Here is an 18,690-nt window from a genome sequence, read left to right as displayed (position 1 = left end):
CCTAAGTCACGTAGCAAGAATATGATAAAGCTACAAAATACTTTGTTATATGCCAGCAATGCACTCAAATAGATTCTAAATCTCATGATCAAAACCTACATCTGAATATTTTATTGATTTATAAAAGGTCATCTATGAGGCAAAGTATATAATGGATGAATGTCTTTAAAACTTATAGGTAGACTTTTTAAAAATTAATGCTGCAAAATTGCAGTAAATTATGTTTTAAAATGTTACTGTTTGTATACAGATTCCCCATTGTGTTTGGTTACTACTAGGTAAACAGTACAGATTTCGTATGTAGGTTAGAGCCCTCAACCCTAAAGTTCAAGTGAATGTAAGTGTACTCTGATACAAACAGACTCTGAGGAAAGCACGGGTGGGGAGAAGCTGACGGTAACTCAAGGCAAAATGTAATTCTGAGGTCCCTATACATTGAAGTTTAAGAAGATATTAACTATACAAACAAGAAACCCTTCAGGGAAATAAATATATGGGCTGATCCCTGCAGAATGAGGTTTTGTTTGTTTTTGTCTAATATGGGAGAAGATAACATTTCAGAAAGAGAAAGTGACGTAACAGAGAAGTGGATATTAGAAAACATGTGACGTGCCTGGATGACTCAGTCCATTGAGCATCTGTCTCTTGATTTTGGCTCAGGTCATGATACCAGGGTCTGTGGAAATGAGCCCTGCATCGGGCTCTGTGCTGAGCATGGAGCCTGCTTAAGATTCTCTCTCTCTCTCTCTCTCTCTCTCTGTCTCTCTCTCTCCCCCTCTCTGTCTCTCTCCCCACCTCTCTTAAAAAATAAAACATGAGGCCTTTGGTCATCTAAGTTTTTTGTGTGGACAAACATATTTGTTTGCTTTAGTCCATTAGGAAGACATTATGAGGAAAATTTCCAAGACCACTTCCTTTCCAATGTGTCTGGAGGTATTCATATTATTTGCAGCAAAGATAATTATATTCACTTGCTTCTTCTTAAAAGCAGATTCAGATCATTGTTTACAAGATCAATCATTTACAATTAAATGTAATAGATAAAAAGTCTTATGAATTATGAAATGTTAGCGATTTAATCAATTATAAAAACTTTCCCCTTCTCTATTCATCAGACATTCTATTAATTCTTTAAGGACTTATTTTTCCTTCTTCAGACCAGAATTTCCCTCTCCTTATTTTGTGTTTCTATAGCCACTTGTATGTGTTTCTGTGACAAAGCAATTTTAAATTCTTTTAAAATTTACACCCAATTAATATTGATTTACTATCAAATACTGACTTATCTAGCAAACAGTAAACATTATGTAACAGGTCACATTTGTCTTCCCTTTAAGTGCTCAAAAGTATAAAGCTAACTTTGATACTCAGTGATAAGATTTACACTAAGCTAAATAATCAGTGTATTTGTTTCTCTTTATACTTACAAAAACATAAATAATAAATCGCTTAAAATTTTGTTTTTATTTTTAAAAGTACTGGTTCACGTCATATGTTCTTAGTACAAGAATGTCTCCCATGAATAATTTCTGCACATATATGAACTATTCTTTCTCAAGTAATATATTTAAGAGGTAGTTAAGAGTTATGATTCTAGTAAGTAATATATAAAACAAAGAGGTGGGAACAGAGAAAACTATTTATTAAAACACATAGCTTTGTAAAAATTATAACTTAACTAAAATTACAGTGACATGCTGCCCAGTTAATCTCACCCAGCAACTCATTGGAGGAATTGGCAAACATGCTTTATAACTTTAATTGAATTTGTACTCACTGCAAAATTAATAGCTCTTAAAGCTACACAGCTTAACAACTAAATAGGTTAATGTACATGTACACATGGTCAAAATATTTGTGCCTGTCAATACTGTTTTCTCCATTTCCAAAGTTATAGTTTTCTGATTAGCAAATCATAGACTATATACAATCGTGTTCAATTTGTGACATAATCGACAAGGCAACAAAAGTACTGATCCTATTGTTGAGTCACCATATGGTTGACCCTTGTCTGATTGACTTTGAGTTTTGGTGACAATAGTAGGAAATCATAATGCTTCTCTGGTATAAAAGAATAAAAGAAGGTGAAATTGTTGGGAAATCAAAATCTAGGTAAAAGGTAGTTCTCTGTGTGTATTTGTGGGTCTGTTAATGTGGTTTGAGCTTTATGGTAATAGGATTTGTGGATATTGGAAAGAATTTCCTCCAACTAATTTCCTATTATATCCCTTACATTTTGCTATTAGCAATTATATTTTTGATTTAGATATTGGCCATCTAACTATTTCTGAAATGTATTGGGTCACCAAACATCTTGTAAAAATGTGTTTGGCAGGATGTTCTCTTTGGGGAATTATTTGAGGAAGATTATAGAATGAGCATGTTGTATAACTTGGGCATGTATATATTTTCTTCAGGACTTTGCTTTTGACAGAGAAGAGTAAAACTCTGTGGTAGAAATTTCAGATATCAAACACAACTTGTTAAAGAATCTTTCTAGTTACCTTCTTGTTGAGAGTGGCCATGGTACATGGTTCTGCTCGAAGAGTCATAGGGAGTAATTTGCTAGGTGGGATTTCTGAGATTATGAAGGCTTTTTTAATTAAGAGAGAGAGAGAGAGCAGACCCAGATGGAACACCCCTTTATGCATTTTTTTGGTCTCTTTTTTCTTCTTCCCCTAACTTGTCTTGCCTAAAATACTGATCAGAGGCTATGTTGCAGTCATGAAGAAACAAACATGAGAAAAATATTAAAGCATAAGATAGGATAACTCTATGCCTCTAATGGCATGTGCTTGAGCTGTCCTGCATGGAACTCTCTAAGAAAGACTTTTTATGGCTTGAGACTAATAGACTTCTGAGTCAAGCACATTAATATAGAGTTTTCTGTTGCTTGTAGCCAAGTGAAATTCTAACATAAACTTTCAATCTCACCATGCAGGGAACTGCCTCCTCCATCACTTACTAATCTTGTTTCAATGCCAAAGCCAATTAGATAACCCAGGAGAATGCCAGTGTCACATTGCTTAATACACCGTTAGAAAGTTTTTGTAAAGGAGAAGGCTTCTAAAACTATCCTGAATGATTATTATGGAAACTTATTCAACATAAAAAATGCCACACATGAACAAAATAATGCCCAGGGTGGGTTTTTTTGTGGAGTATTTAAACAATCATTTAGAGCAAAGAATTCCCATCTGTATGTCTTTTTTCTCCTAGGTTTATTTTTAGCAGGTTTCATAATGTAGTGTCTGCCAGAATAGGGTAGGAGAAACCCTATTTTGGCCCATAATGGTGTATGACAAAATATCATGAAACAAAAAGTAAAAAGAATTGAAAGAGGAATCTCTTGACCTGAATTTATTCTTTAGATTATGGTTGACAGCATAATGAGAAATGATAGTGAAAAGCGATCTGTCAGGGAAAAAGATCCAGATTTTTTGCTGCAATGTTGCATTATACTATGAAATAATAATAATTTAGATTAAAAAAGGTAAGAAATTAAATATTTAAAAATAAAGTAGGAAGAATGTATTTAGCAGATGAGAATTATTTCCAATACTTAATTCTATCCAGGACTAACAACGTTAATGACTAATTTAATGGAGCTACAATTTTGTTATTTAGATTAACTTTCTGCATAAGATATATTAACAGTATTCAGCAAAAGAATTTAATGTGGAAGACTTGAAATAAAATATTAGCATGAAGAGTTTCATAATTATATTTTGTCCAACAAGAGACAGAATATTCCGTCAGGACAAATTAGAGCAAAAGAAATGGAAATTTGTCTTTGAAAAGATTAAATATGTCCACATTGGGCAAAAGCATCTCAAAGAATCTCAAAATCCAAAGTGCTGTAAAACATTACCAAAATGTGCTTGAATATGCAGTATGGCTTACATATGCAGTGTTGGTTAAAAAGAAACATTCAAATTAGTTATCAAATTTAGAAATTTAACAGATTTGGAAGAGGGAGTCTGTTTTAGCAGTTAGTAAGGGCATGGAATTCATGTATTAGTTACAAGGCTGGGAAATAAACTGAACTGAACTCATTTTGCGACCTAAAGCATATCTCCTCTCCATCTTGATTTCCTTTGCTGTAAAATTGTGCTGATAGAAATCAGTGGTCCTTGTTTCCTTAACCTGCCTCACTTCATGGGCAGGAAGTTCCCTTGAAAGTTAGTACAGAGAAGGTTACACTAAAAACAAACATTAATGCACATGCAGTTGTACGTATAAGCCCTAGATTTTACTGTTATAGTAATAGCCACTTGCAACTATGATTATCTTTGATTTATAGTCAAGCACAGCTATTTAAATGCAAATATGTGTTTTCATTTGGCGGTTTCAAGGCAGAATTGATTTTATATTGTCAATGAGTATTTTACTTTACTTATGCACATGCTTATTCTTCTTTATAATGTCATTAAACTAGATGGCAACTTGTAGTAAATTATTTCTAGATACCTTTATAGTACCATGCATATGGTATAACTGTATAGCAACCTGAATAAAACATGTCTATATTTATTTAGAAATAGAATCTTATCAATACTTAGAAATAAGGTATTTCTTTCACTCTCTGTGGGGTGGTGTGAATTTTGATGACGCTTTTAAAATGATTGTTGATTGGTGTTGTAGTTGGGATGCCCATCTTCCAGAAAGGTGATGGTGAACTCGTGATTACCTTCCTTCCTCTATATCCCTCTTCCCTTCTTTCTACTATTCCTTCTTTTCTTTCCATTCCTCCTCTTTTCCTTACTCCCTTCCTTTGCTTTTCCTTTCTCCTTGTCTTGCTTCTTGTATCCATCCCTACACGTCTTCCTCTATCCCTTCCTTCTCTTTCTTCTCCCGTCACCTTTTCATCTTCTCTTCTTTTTATCCTCATTTCCTTCCATCTCTTCTCTTTCTTTCTTACTTCCTGACTCAATTCCAACCATCCATCCTACCTGCTCCTCTTTCTTCCTTTCATGCGTCCTGCCTCCTTTACATCCATACATTCATATATTTATCCTCCATGCTTTGCTTTCTTCTTTCTTATAACAAATATTTATTGGATACTTACTACATGCCAGATGGCATGCCCAATATTAGGAACTCCGAAATAAATAACACTTGATCACTAAGGAACTGAATGTATACAAGGAGGAAAGAAAAATATCAAATTATTAGTAAAATCATGTAGCGGGAAGAGGTATGGGTTGAAAAATGAGGATTGTGCACAGAGTTCCATTTCTACCCTCCATTTCTACTTTCAGAGACCACTTACAGATATCTAGTGCAGAAAATAAGCACCCCCCTACTGTGATACACTGTATCACAACTCTTAAAAAAATTGCTCTCTGCAGATTTCAGTTATTTATTTCAATAGCCCATCGTATTGTCCTAAGAAAGTTCATTCTGGAGAGGCCTTGAATTAGTCAAGCACCAGAAATTGGGCTTCTCAAACCTTTCACATTCTCAAGAAAGACCTGTTTTTATGCCTGGACCTTGGTTCAGCTGGGAATTGACCTGAATCCTTGGAGTAACCTGCCTGATAAGAATGTTTTTGTTTTCCTGAGGTCTTGGGCTATTCTGTATCAATTTGACATCTTAGGGGCCAGGAGACCGAATAGCTGAGGTCAGTTAGATGAGCATTGCATGCCTGATGTGACTGATTTACAACAGAAACCTTGGACACCAAGTCTCAGGTGAGCTTGCCTGTTTGGCAGCACTCCACATGTGTGGTCACATGTTGTTTAGGGGAAAGTTAAGCCTGTTTGTATGTGGCTTTATGGGAGAGGACACATGGAAGCTTGTATCTGGTTCTCCTGGGATTCACCCATGTGTCTTTTCCCTTAGTCGATTTTAATTTATATCCTTTCACTGTAATAAGATATAACAGTGAGTATAATAACAACTTTATGAGTCCTAGGAGTTCTAGTAAAACAGAGCCTGACGGTGGTCTTGGAGACCCTTAAGACGCCAAGAGATAACTGTTCCATTTACTGTACTTTCTATAGATGACACATAATACTGTAGTTATGCAGTATAATACCATTGAGAGCAATTAGGTGAAAGTGTATGGGATCACTCGATTCGTGTTTCTTACAACCATATTTGGATCCACATGTACAATAAAATGCATCTCAAGATCTCAAAATAATTTTTTATACAAGTTTTTGAGCTGTACCCTTAAAATCGGTGCATTTTATTTTATATCAATTTACACCCCAGAAGTTGATTTTAAAATTTCTGGATTCTGACACACATATTCTAAGAACTGGGAGAACGTGTCACTACTACGAGTTATACTGATTGAAAAAAGTTCCAAATTGCTTTATTTATTATAAGATCCCGGTCCTTGCCCTTCGTATAGTAGCCAGAAACATTTATGCATTCCCTTGATGTTGGTTTTTATTAGTAAATCAACTTTTCATGCTTTTCTACTTAGGTTTAACGTTTTCTCAAGAGGCTCCTCAGTCCTTCCCACAAAGAGGCTTTTAGGGGGCAACCTCATCTTTCTGCCAGAAGTACTCAAACACACTGTAAAACCAGTCAGACACAAACTGGAACCCCTCCTTCAAAATAAAGACAAATTTAATGACCCTACTAAATCAACTCCAAATAGGTTAACTAAGTGTTTATTTAATGCTAATGTTTTACCAGGAATTGCAGAAGTTGTTAAATTACACAAAACAAGATTCATACCTTCAGGGACATTAAGTTTCTTCTTTGAACTTTAGTTTTCTCAAGTATAGAATAGTGAAAATAAGAGTATTTACCTTATAATTTATGAGAATTAAATGAATTTCAAAGTGTTATGTAACAATACGAAGAAAGTGGTCGAATGGGTGGAAAAGAGTACATACACTATGAGCTTCAGAAGAGGAGCAAAAACAATGATGTGTCAGGGAATTTTAAAAATGATGGGACTTGAGTAACCTGTAGAGAAATTCGGTGGAGGTACAGGAATATAAAACACTAATAACAAGGGTGGATGTTTGGCATTGGGCTAGAAATGATAATGAATTTACAGGGTTATGGTGGAACATGAGGATGGATAGATGAAGAGCACAATTGTAGAGAACTTTTCATAATAAATAAAGGTGATATTTTTATCCGAGAAGTAATAAAAGGCTATTAAAAATTTCTAATTGGGCACAATAAAAAGTTGGTGTCTCAAAGAATAGGAATGTGATCTTCATCAGTAGGATGGTTTACAATTACATAATCTCAATATATGGGAAAGATGTAGGAGACTACTTTGATGACCCAGATATGAAGTGATAAAAGTCTGAAATCTTGAAGTCTGGACCCAAGAAATAGAATGAAACAAATTAAAGTAAATTTTTATAGTAACATAATAATGTAATCTAATAACATTATTTTTACTGAAGTATAGTTAACATACAGTGTTATATTAGTTGTAGGTGTACAATATAATGATTCAGCAATTAATTAATTATAATTTTATTCTTTGAATTTATATCCAAATTAGTTAGCATATAGTGTAATAATGATTTCAGGAGTAGATTCCTTAATGCCCCTACCCATTTAGCCCATCCCCCTCCCACAACCTCTCCAATAACCCTCTGTTCTCCATATTTAAGAATCTCTTATGTTTTGTCCCCCTCCCTGTTTTTATATTATTTTTGCTTCCCTTCCCTTGTGTTCATCTGTTCTGTCTTGAAGGCATCATGAGTGAAGTCATATCATATTTGTCTTTCTCTGACTGACTAATTTCGCTTAGCATAATACCCTCCAGTTCCATCTACATAGTTGCATGATTCAACAATTTTATACATTACTTAGTGCTCATCACAATAAGGATACTCTTGATCTCTTTTTTCTATTTCACTCATTTCCCCCCCCCCCCACACACACACACCTCCCCTCTGGCAACCATCAGTTTGTTCTCTATATTTAAGAGTCTGGGTTTTTTGTTTATTTGTCTCTTTTTTTCTTTGTTCATTTATTTTGTTTCTTAAATTCCGCATATGAGTGAAATCATATGGTATTTGTTTTTCTCAGTCTGACTTATTTTACTTAGCATTATACCCTCTAAGTTCATTTATGTTGACAAATGGCAAGATCTAATTCTTTCTATAGCTGAGTAATATTCATTGCATATATATACCACATCTTCTTTATCCGTTCATCTATCGATGGACATTTGGGCGACTTCCATACCTTGACCATTGTAAATAATGGTGCAGTAAACATAAGCGTGCATAAATCTTCCCAAATTAATCTTTTTGTTTCCTTTGGGTAAATATCCAGGAGAGGAATTACTAGATCATATGGTAAATCTATTTTTAAGTTTTTGAGGAAGCTCCATAGTGTTTTTCACATTTGCTGCGCCTATTTGCATTTCTTCCAACAGTACACAGGGGTTCCTTTTTCTCCACATCCTCACCAACGCTTGTTATTTCTTGTCTTTTTATTTTAGCCATTCTGACAAGTCAAAGGGATACATTATTTGCAAATATCTTCTATTCAATAAGTTGCCTAGTTGTTTTGTTGATGATTTCCTTCACTGCAAAACCTTTTTATTTTGGTGTAGTCCCAATAGTTTAATTTTGTCTTTGTTTTCCTTGCCTGAGGAAACATATCTAGAACAATATTTCTACGGACAATTTTCTCGAATTTTTATGTTTTCTCGAATTTTTATGATTTCAGGTCTCATATTTAGGTCTGTAACCCATTTTGAGTTTATTTTTGTGTGTGGTGTTAGAAAGTGGTCCAGTTTCATTCATTTGCATGTAGCTCTCCAGTTTTCCCAGCACCATTTGTTGAAGAGACTGTCTTTTCCCATTGTATATTCTTACCTTCTTTGTCATAGATTAATTGACCATAAGTATGAGTTTATTTCTGGGCTCTCTGTTCTGTTCCATTGATCAATGTGTCTCTTTGACGTAATACATTATTAAATGGTAATAATTAGGTCTGCGTGCTTTTTGCCTTTATCAAAGAGACTATATGTTGATTTAATGGTTAATTAATAGTCTGTAACTATTATACTTTTCATTATTTCTTTTCAGTGGGAATTTGCTGTTTTCTTCTCAGCATATGGATGAATGACTCATTGTTAGTAACAATATATCGAGTATACACTGTGAATTATTTGCTAAATTTGTTACACAATCTTCAGACTAATCATTCATTCAGCATATAATTGGGTCTGTATATTACATATTATATTAGGTATGGATAAAATATGATATTTTATTTACAAGATAATATTTTATGGCTATGAAGCTGGAATGTCTTCTATTTTCATTTTCATTTCTGCAATTAGATAAATATAAACACCACAATCCTGATAAAACATACTTCCCTCATCTCCCAAATTTCCCTCTGGGCCTTCTGTATTCAGTCCTCTTCCTCACTCTCCACACACTGACAACCACTTCTCTGTTAATATAGTTCTGCTTTTTTAAGAGGAATTTTGTTTAAATGGAATAACATAGTTGATATACTTTTATGACTGGCTTCTTTCATTTAGCTGAATGCTTTAGAGATTCATGCATATTCTTGAATGTATCAGTGTAGATTCTTTCACTTTGTTCTTAAGAGGTATTCAGTTGTATGAATAAACCACAATTCTTTCATCCATTCACTATTGTTTGGACATTTGGGGTTATTATGAATAAAGCTGCTATGAACACATATACAAGACTCCGTTTGGACTTATGTTGGATCATATGGTAGAATATATGCTTAATTTTTTTTTTCAACGTTTTTATTTATTTTTGGGACAGAGAGAGACAGAGCATGAACGGGGGAGGGGCAGAGAGAGAGGGAGACACAGAATCAGAAACAGGCTCCAGGCTCTGAGCAGTCAGCACAGAGCCCGACGCGGGGCTCGAACTCACGGACCGCGAGATCGTGACCTGGCTGAAGTCGGACGCTTAACCAACTGCGCCACCCAGGCGCCCCTATATGCTTAATTTTATATGAAAGTCTTTATTTATTTATTTAAAAATTTTTTTTAATGTTTTTATTTATTTTTGAGACAGAGAGAGACAGAGCATGAGTGGGGGAGGGTCAGAGAGAGAGGGAGACACAGAATCCGAAGCAGGCTCCAGGCTCTGAGCTGTCAGCACAGAGCCCGATTGAACCCACAGACCATGAGATCATGACCTGAGCCGAAGTCGGAGGCTCAACTGACTGAGCCACCCAGGTGCCCCAATATATATATGAAAGTCTTTGTAAGAAACTTTGTAACTTTTATAGGAAACTTATTTCAGTAGTGGCTACCTCATGCTTTATTGCTACCAGCAATGTATGAGAGTTTTATCTGTTCCACATCTTCATCAAAACTTGGCATTGTCAAACGTTTCTTTTTAAATTTTAGCCATTCTGTTGGGAATGGAGTGGAAATTAATTTTGGCTTTTATATTTGTTTTGCTAATGATTAATAATACTGGACACATTTTAAAGTGCTCACTAACATCATTATATCTTCTTTAGCATAGTGTTTGCTCAAATACACTATCCATATTTACTGATGTTTGTCTTATTATTTCACTTCAAAAAAGCTTTAAATATTCCAGATACAGGTACTTTATTGGATATATGCATTATACTTTTCCCCAATATTTGGCTAGCTTTTTATTTTCTTAACAGAGCAAGTATTTTAATTTCATTGAATTCCAACTTATCATTTTTTTTTCCTTTATAATATGGGCTTTGTTTCTGTGTGTTCTCTTTAAGAAATCTTCACCTCAGTCAGAATCATTAAGATTTTTTTTACTGTTTTATTTTAGAAATTTTATAGAATTAACTTTCATATGTAGATATAGGCTCTATTTTTAGTTAATTTGTGTATATAGTGTGACATAAGGGTCGATTTTTTTTTTCATATGGCTTAATTGTTTACTGCCAATTACTGAAAAGACTACCCTTTCTCTATTGAATTATCTAGGCTCATTTGTTGAAAATCTGATAGTCATATATATTTAGGTCTATTTCTGAACTCTCCTGTTCGTTCTGTTGATCTATGTATCTATTTTTACACAATACCACATTGTCTTTATTAATGTAGCATTGAAGTGAGCATTGAAATCAGATAATGTAAGTCCTCCCACTTAGTTCCTCACTTTTGAAATTATTTTGGCTATTTTGGGTGCTAGGGGCTTCATATACATTTTAGAATTGGCTTATTAGTATCTATAAAACTCTTAAAATTTATTATGATTTTATTGAATCTATAGCTCAATTTAAGAAGAATTGGCATTTGAACAATATTAAATATTTTGATCTATGAACATAGTATATCTTTCCATTTATTTATGCCTCCTTTAATTTTTTCAACAATGTTTAGTAATTTTTGGTGGATAAGTTTTATTTATAATTTTTAAATATATCCTTATGTGTATACTATAATCTCTAGACTATTTTAAACTGTCTTGTATTTTAACTTCAATTTCCAAATATTCATTGCCGGTATATAAAGCATGCAACTGATTTTTAAATTTCTTCATGTATATTATGAACTTGATAAACCCAATTATTACTTCTAAAGTTTATTGTGAGTTCATTAGGATTTTCTGCTGAAATAATCAATTAGTCTGTGAATAAAGATCATTTTACTTTTTCCTTTTCAGTCTGTATACTTTTTACTTACTTTGTATGCCTTTTTGCAGTGGCCACAATCTTTAATGGAATGTTGAATACAAGCTGTGAGTGAACATTTTTTCTTGTTCCTGATCTTAGGAGGAAAATAATTTAGCTTGTCACCATTAGATACGATATTTGAAAGAGGTATGTATGTATGTATGTATGTATTTTTGACAGCACAAGCAGGGGAGCGGAGCCCAACCTCGGGCTCCATCCCATGACTTGGGATTATGACCTGAGCAGAAATCAAGAGTCAGTCGCTCAACTGACTGAGCCACCCAGGTGCCCCTGAAAGAGGCTTTTGGAGATGACTTTTTTCATGTTAAGGAAATTTTCTGGTATTCCTAACTTAATTAGAGAGTTTGTTTTTTTTTAAGAAGTTGAAATTTATTATTTTCAGTTTCTTTTTTCTGCATCTGTTACAAGATCTCATTTTTCTTTTTATGTCAATATTGTGAATTGCACTGATTTTTAAATATCAAACCAACTTAAATTCTTCAGAGAAACTGCTTCTGTTTTCTAAAATTTAGGTGAGGAAGGTTCACATCTATGTTCATAAGGAGAATGCTCTGAGATCTCTTCTAATTTCTTTATGTGGTTGCAGTATATGATTTCTCTCCTCATGATTTGGGAATTTATCCTCTTCTCCTTTCTGTAAGAGTTTCTTTACTGTTGGTATTATGCTCCCCATAAATGTTTGGTAGAATTCACCAATGAAGCCACTGGAACTGGAATTTTCTTTTTAGGAAAGTTTTAACTGCAAATTTAACTTTTTAAAAAATAATTATTGAACTATTCAGGTTATCAATTTCTTTTTGAGTGGATTTTCTTAACTTATACCATTCAAATTTATGTGTATTTCATACAATTTGACAAATGTGTAGTTGTACAGAATTGTATTTTTTATATGTCTATAGGATTTGAAGCATTTATTCTTTTTTTTATTCCTGATACTGGTAGTTTGTGTCCTTTCTTTTTCTTTTTCTTTTTTTTCCTGGTCCATCTGGCTAGAAGTTTACCAATTTTATTGATCTTTTCAATGAGCCAGTTATTGTTTTCATTGATTTTATCTACAGTTTTCTGCTGTTTTATTATTTTGCTCTTTATTATTTTCCTTCTTATGCACAATTTGTAGGTTTTTAGTTTTGGTGTCTTTTTGTTTATTTTCAGTTTTCTAAGTGAAGGCTTAGATTATTGATTTGATACACTTCTTTTCTAAAAGCTTAGCAATTAATTCTGTGAATTTCCCTTTCAGTCTTGCCTTAGTTGCATCTCACAAATTTTGACATGTAATTTTTTTTCAATCAACTAAAATTGCCTTCCAATTTTACTTGTAATTTCTTCTATACTGTAATCAGCCAAGGGTTCTACCACGAAAACAGATGATAGATAGGTAGACAGATACATAGAAATATATATATGTATATGTATATATACACACACACATACATACATGTATACATAAAGTGTATTATATATATATAATATATAAATAATATATAAAAATATATATAATTTACTGCAAGGAAAGGAATTGCCTTTTGTGACTGTGGTAGCTTGCTAGGCATTTCTTACAACTTCTTAATGTTGCCCAGTATTTATATATATTTAATTTTAGTTGTTATATTTACATGTCTATAGTTTGATTTGGATCTTTTTTATGTCTTCCATTTCTTCCTTCATCAGCTTCATTTTCTTCCAGAGTTTGGACACAGGTAGTATATTTATAATAACTGTGTAATGGCCTTATTGCTAATTCAGTCATCCATATCCTTCTGGTTATTTCTCGATTGATTTTTCTTCCCCCACCCCCTTTTTTTGAGGGGGATGCCTGATAATGTTTGATTGGATGCTGGACATTATTCATTTTGTGTTTTATGTGCTGGATTTTGTTGTATATTCCTTTAAATATAGCTGGCCTTTGTTCTGAAACATAATTAATATATCATTATAATTATTTTGAGACTTGCTTTTGAGCTTGATAGATCAATCTCTATTTATGGTTTCATTTCACCTATTAATGTAGTAACTTTCTGAAGAGTCTCACCAGTGTTCTTTCCATACATTAGTAGGTTTTTCACTTCAGATGATGACATAAGCAACTATTTCCAGTCCTGTGTAAGCTTTGGTAATTGTTAAGCCAAATGTTTTCCTTAGTTTTTCCCTCTAGTCTTGGGTAGTTTCCTCACACACTTGTGAAAATTAGACAAGACTTGAGTTGACATCTATGAAGATATCTGAACCTCTCTTTCTGTTTTACTTCCTTCTCTCCATGATTCTGTTCTGTAAATTCAAGCTGCCTTGACTCCCCTGAACTCTAAACTTTGTCTTCTCATTCAGTCCATTGAGCTCTGTGTGGTTTCCCACTCTGCATACAATGGTCTGGAAATTCTATTTAGCTGGTAAGCTGCGGCAATCATAGGGCTTACCTCATTTTTGTCCTTCTTTCAGGATACAGTCTCTTGTGTTCCTTGTTGTCCAATATCTGAACACTGTTGTTTTCTATATTTTGTCCATTATGTAGTTCTTAAAAGTAAGAAGTAAATTTCTGATCTCATTACTCCATTATGAAGAGATCTGGAAGCTCAGATGGTAGCTTTCAAATTATTTGTTTAGGACAAAGCTGGTTCCTGGTATACAGATTGGTTAAAAGTTTAGAGCTTTTATAGTGCAATAAATCTGTTCAAATATATAAAGACTTTTTTTAAATAACTAAAGAGAATGTCTTCCAGAAAAGAAGCAATGCAATTTAGTGTATTTCTAGGGAAAACTGTGTATTTTTACAATGTACAAAGACCAGCGATTTAGCTTTAATGAATACAACACATAATTAATCTGGATAATGATAAGAGTGCATTTATTAACTAAGGACAAATTTAAGATCTACTGATATAATATACATTTCATTCACTACCTTGGTCTTCAAAAAAGCTATAATTTGTAACAACTGATTCATTTTTGGTCCAATGTGATAGATTACTTATAAATTCATTAAAGAAATTATCTTCTATTTTTGTAAGCTTATCCATTAATTTTTGAGAGAGAGAGAGGGGGAAAGAGAGAGAGAAAGAGAGAGAGAGAGGGACATTGGGGGGGAAGGGGGGCAGAGAGACAGGGAGAGAGTGAATCCCAAGCAGGCTCCACACTATCAGCATGGAGCCTGATATGGGGTTTAAACTCACAAACCAAAAGATCATGACTTGAACTGAAATCAAAAGTTGGATGCTTAACCAACTGAGCCACCTAGGTGCCCAAGAAATTATCTTCTAAAACAACCTTATAAATGCACTTAATCAAATCTTCACCTAGAATGTCTATATAATTTTTTAATGAACTTAGATTTCATAAATTATTAGAGCTGTTAGGTCATTATTTTCATATGTCAATTACTGATGAATGTATTAACTATTCACGTATGAACAGATTATCTTCTGCAGGAATAGGTGGCATATTTTAAGAAAGCGTCTGCTAACATGTTATTGCTCATAGAAAAGGCTTTAGTCTTTCAGTAAGATTTACATATACTCAATGAGATGAGGCAAATATTAATCATTTGCATAAAAACTATAATGTGAAGTTTGTTATTACAAAAGTACCCCAGGTAAAGTAATAACCATTTGGATTAAAACTGACATATAAAGTATATTATCAGGAAAGCATCTAAATTTTCTGAAGGAATGTTCAATTTTCTAACCAGACATGCTTATGTTAATGTATTAGAAACAGCCACTAGTATTAGTCCAAATCACTGAAACTAATGAGTACAAATATGATTTACCTACTCCTTTCTCTACCTTAATTTTCATGCCCCAAACACACAGCACTAGTACCACCTTAGTCTAAAGTAGTTAAATCCTATATGTTAATGTTAATATTATTAATTTACTAATTTTAAAAAATATGGTGCTTAGATTGTAGGATAGCTGTTATTTAAATGTTCACTAACTGCTAGAGTTTGCACTAAACACTCGAAGTCCACTGTCCTAGTTATTCTTTACAAAAAAAGGGGAAATTTAAGGATTGTTATACTGATTTTGAACAACAGAGCTTAACTACTTTTATTGGTTCCTGCTGTGATGGCAATTTCAAGTTCGAATCCAGTTTTTTTTCTGCTTTTTACACTACTCCATGCTGCACAGATATATTGTTTTAATGACCTCCAAATTTCTGCCTCTTATGATATTCTAGAGCTATGTATAATAATACAAGCCAAAATTTGCCTAACTTGTAACTGTAAAGTCCGAAGTTTCTTAGGTTAAGTGTGACCCACTTACTAGGATAATACCCAGGACCCCCATAGAAGGCCACATTAAAATAACCTTTATAATGCTACATTGTGGCCATGACATTATTTAACTAGTTTTACCCAATTGAGAAGACTTCACTTTAATTTCATTGATTTATATTCTACATAATTCAAAAAATATGAAACAAACTGCATTGCTTATCTGATCTCAAAAAGTTTTTATTCTTTGTCAGTATAAGAATACCGCTTAAATAGCCCACAATGGATGCTACTATTTCCTTAAAGATTCAAGCATTGAAGTATGATACTTAAATAATTTCAAATGTAAGGTTCTTAAGCAGGGCTCCATTAATTCTGTGGGCCTGTATACAGAATTTTGTGTGTATGAGATTTATGAGTACTTACTATGTAGTAAACATTGCTAAAATTTTCTAACACACTATGAATACTAAACTACTTAATTTTAAAGTAACAGGGACAATTAAGTAGTTTTAAGAATATATCTGAATCTGGGGCACCTGGGTAGCTCAGTTGGTCGAGCATCTGACTCTTGGTCTTAGCTCAAGTCATGATCTCATGGTTTGTGGAGTCAAGCCCCATGTCAGGCTTTATGCTTGGGATTCTTTCTCTTCTGCTCTCTCTGTGCCACCCCCACTTGCTGTGTCTCTCTCAAAATAAATAAATAAACTGTATCTTTGCCCATAAGCAGATCATTTTGAGTATTAAACTGTACACTTGATAGGATTTCAGCATTTAATTTATGTACTTTATTCAATATTTGGACTTCCAAAAAAAAAAAAAAAGGCCCCAAATACTGAACAACTTATAAAATCTGTCCTCAACACAGTATCTAAAATGTGCTTTTGTAGATCATGGGGATGAGGGGAGGGGTAATTTTCCAGCCAGCAAGCAGCCATGATTACCATCCTCTGGTTTGATTCTATTATTGGCTGAATATAGATTGATGTACTTGTCTCCACTGTACCAATGTATAATGCATGAACACGATTACTGGGGTAATTTAGAAACAGGATGCCTTTAATCTTCTGCTCAGATCAATCAATTACAATACATAGGTTATAGAACGTCCTATGATCTTACACTGAATCCTTAATAGAACTAATCTTACAGCTAAATGAGGTTGGGAAAAATGTGAAGCCACAGAGATTGCTAATATGAACACAGACAATGGAACTTCAACCATCATGTGTTTAATTACTCAGAACAATCAAACAGAGACTACTCTGAAATTTATAAAGAAATAATATACCAGGGAGCAAAAAGCCATTTTTTCTCTTGAAGAAGCCACTCTTCCACCCTTAAAAGAAGCCACTCTTCCACCCTGAAAGAAGAATTCAAGGATTTTGAGGCTCAATAATCTGTGAAAGTATCAAACTCATACTAGAAACAGTTTGCACTGTTACCTTTTGCATGTCAATACATCTTGTCATATGGCAGATAAATCTGTTTCAAACTGCATTTGGAAATGCCTGTTTCCCTTTACAGCAATATTCATTCACTGACTTTCCTTGTGATTTGAAAAAGAAATAGTTTGCCATACGACCTTGCCTTGCCATAACCTACTGTTATGCCTTTATAGTGTACATGAAACCTTAATTACAATCTGCACAATGTTAAGTTTTTCTGTTTTCTGTGGAGTTCTTGGTGCATTTTGGGGAGAATGCATTTGAGCTTGGATTTAGCTAACAAGATAAGTAGAAAAAGAAGATGGGGGTGCAAATAGCACCGTTTCTGAGGGTATCTAGTGAGGACATGTGTATGTGGATATATTCGGGCCCACTTGCCGAGTTTGCAGTTCTATTGTCTGGGGCTGGATGTAGGCGGAGAGCAGTTACTAACGGCAGAGTCAGAGTCAGCACCACGGATAGCTCCACACGTTTAACACCTGGGAGAGGAACTCCGACGTTTCATGAGCCCAGCTGCAGCTAGGGAATAGAATGATAGAGTGATCTACTTATACTGCAGAAGGGGAGAAAATAAAGCTGTACATTGGAGGAGCGTGTCTTTTTATGTTCCGAGAGAGGGAACTGTACAGATTCAGAAAAGCTCAAGCTACCATAAGAGCCTAAGGGTTGTCATAGATTGTTTCTTTTTTTAAGTAAAGCTAATTAACCTGAAAATTCAACATTCCCAGGCAATGTCTTGCATTTCTAATTCATTTTCATTACTCTGACATGAAAGGGGAAGAATTGCTTAGGTTTTTGGGGGTTATTTGGGAGGGTTTCTTTTTTTCTTGGCTTGTATTTTCTGCAACATAAAGTTAAAGTCAATATGTTTATTTCCTCATTATTTATTGTAGTCCACTTTTTCACTTTCCTAATCTAAACCTCCCTCTTGGCCCTTCTCTGTTCCAGTCTTATTGTTTTTACTTTAGATTTTAGTTTGTAACTGAGAAAATCTGAACCTGACTGATTCAAGGCACAGGCAAATCAGGCTAATGAGTTGCAAGAACCCCCAACACTATTTTACAGCTACATGTTTCGATAGAGGACTTAGGACTTTTGTCACCAGCTGGAAACAAGAGGTTTGTCCGTCTGTGTTGTGATAGTTTTGTAGGTTGTAGCTTGGCAAATTCCATTTAGAGAAAGGGGCGTGGATAGAGGCTGACTATTAGGTTAAAGGAGGAGATAACATAAATGAAGGGAAAAGAAACGAGAAAAACTAGAAAAACAACTTAGAAAACACCGTCTCCTGGCATGACTTGTCACATTTGATTTCCTAAGTCTCCAGGAGGTCTGTTTAGAAAGATGTGTATATGTAACAGGAGATTCCCGCCTTGGCAGGCTCTGAGAGCAAGAACGAAGAGGACTCTATTC

Source organism: Lynx canadensis, chromosome C1 (genome assembly GCF_007474595.2).
Source record: "Lynx canadensis isolate LIC74 chromosome C1, mLynCan4.pri.v2, whole genome shotgun sequence".
NCBI lineage: Eukaryota > Metazoa > Chordata > Mammalia > Carnivora > Felidae > Lynx > Lynx canadensis.
Note: the sequence above shows the minus strand (reverse complement) of the source record.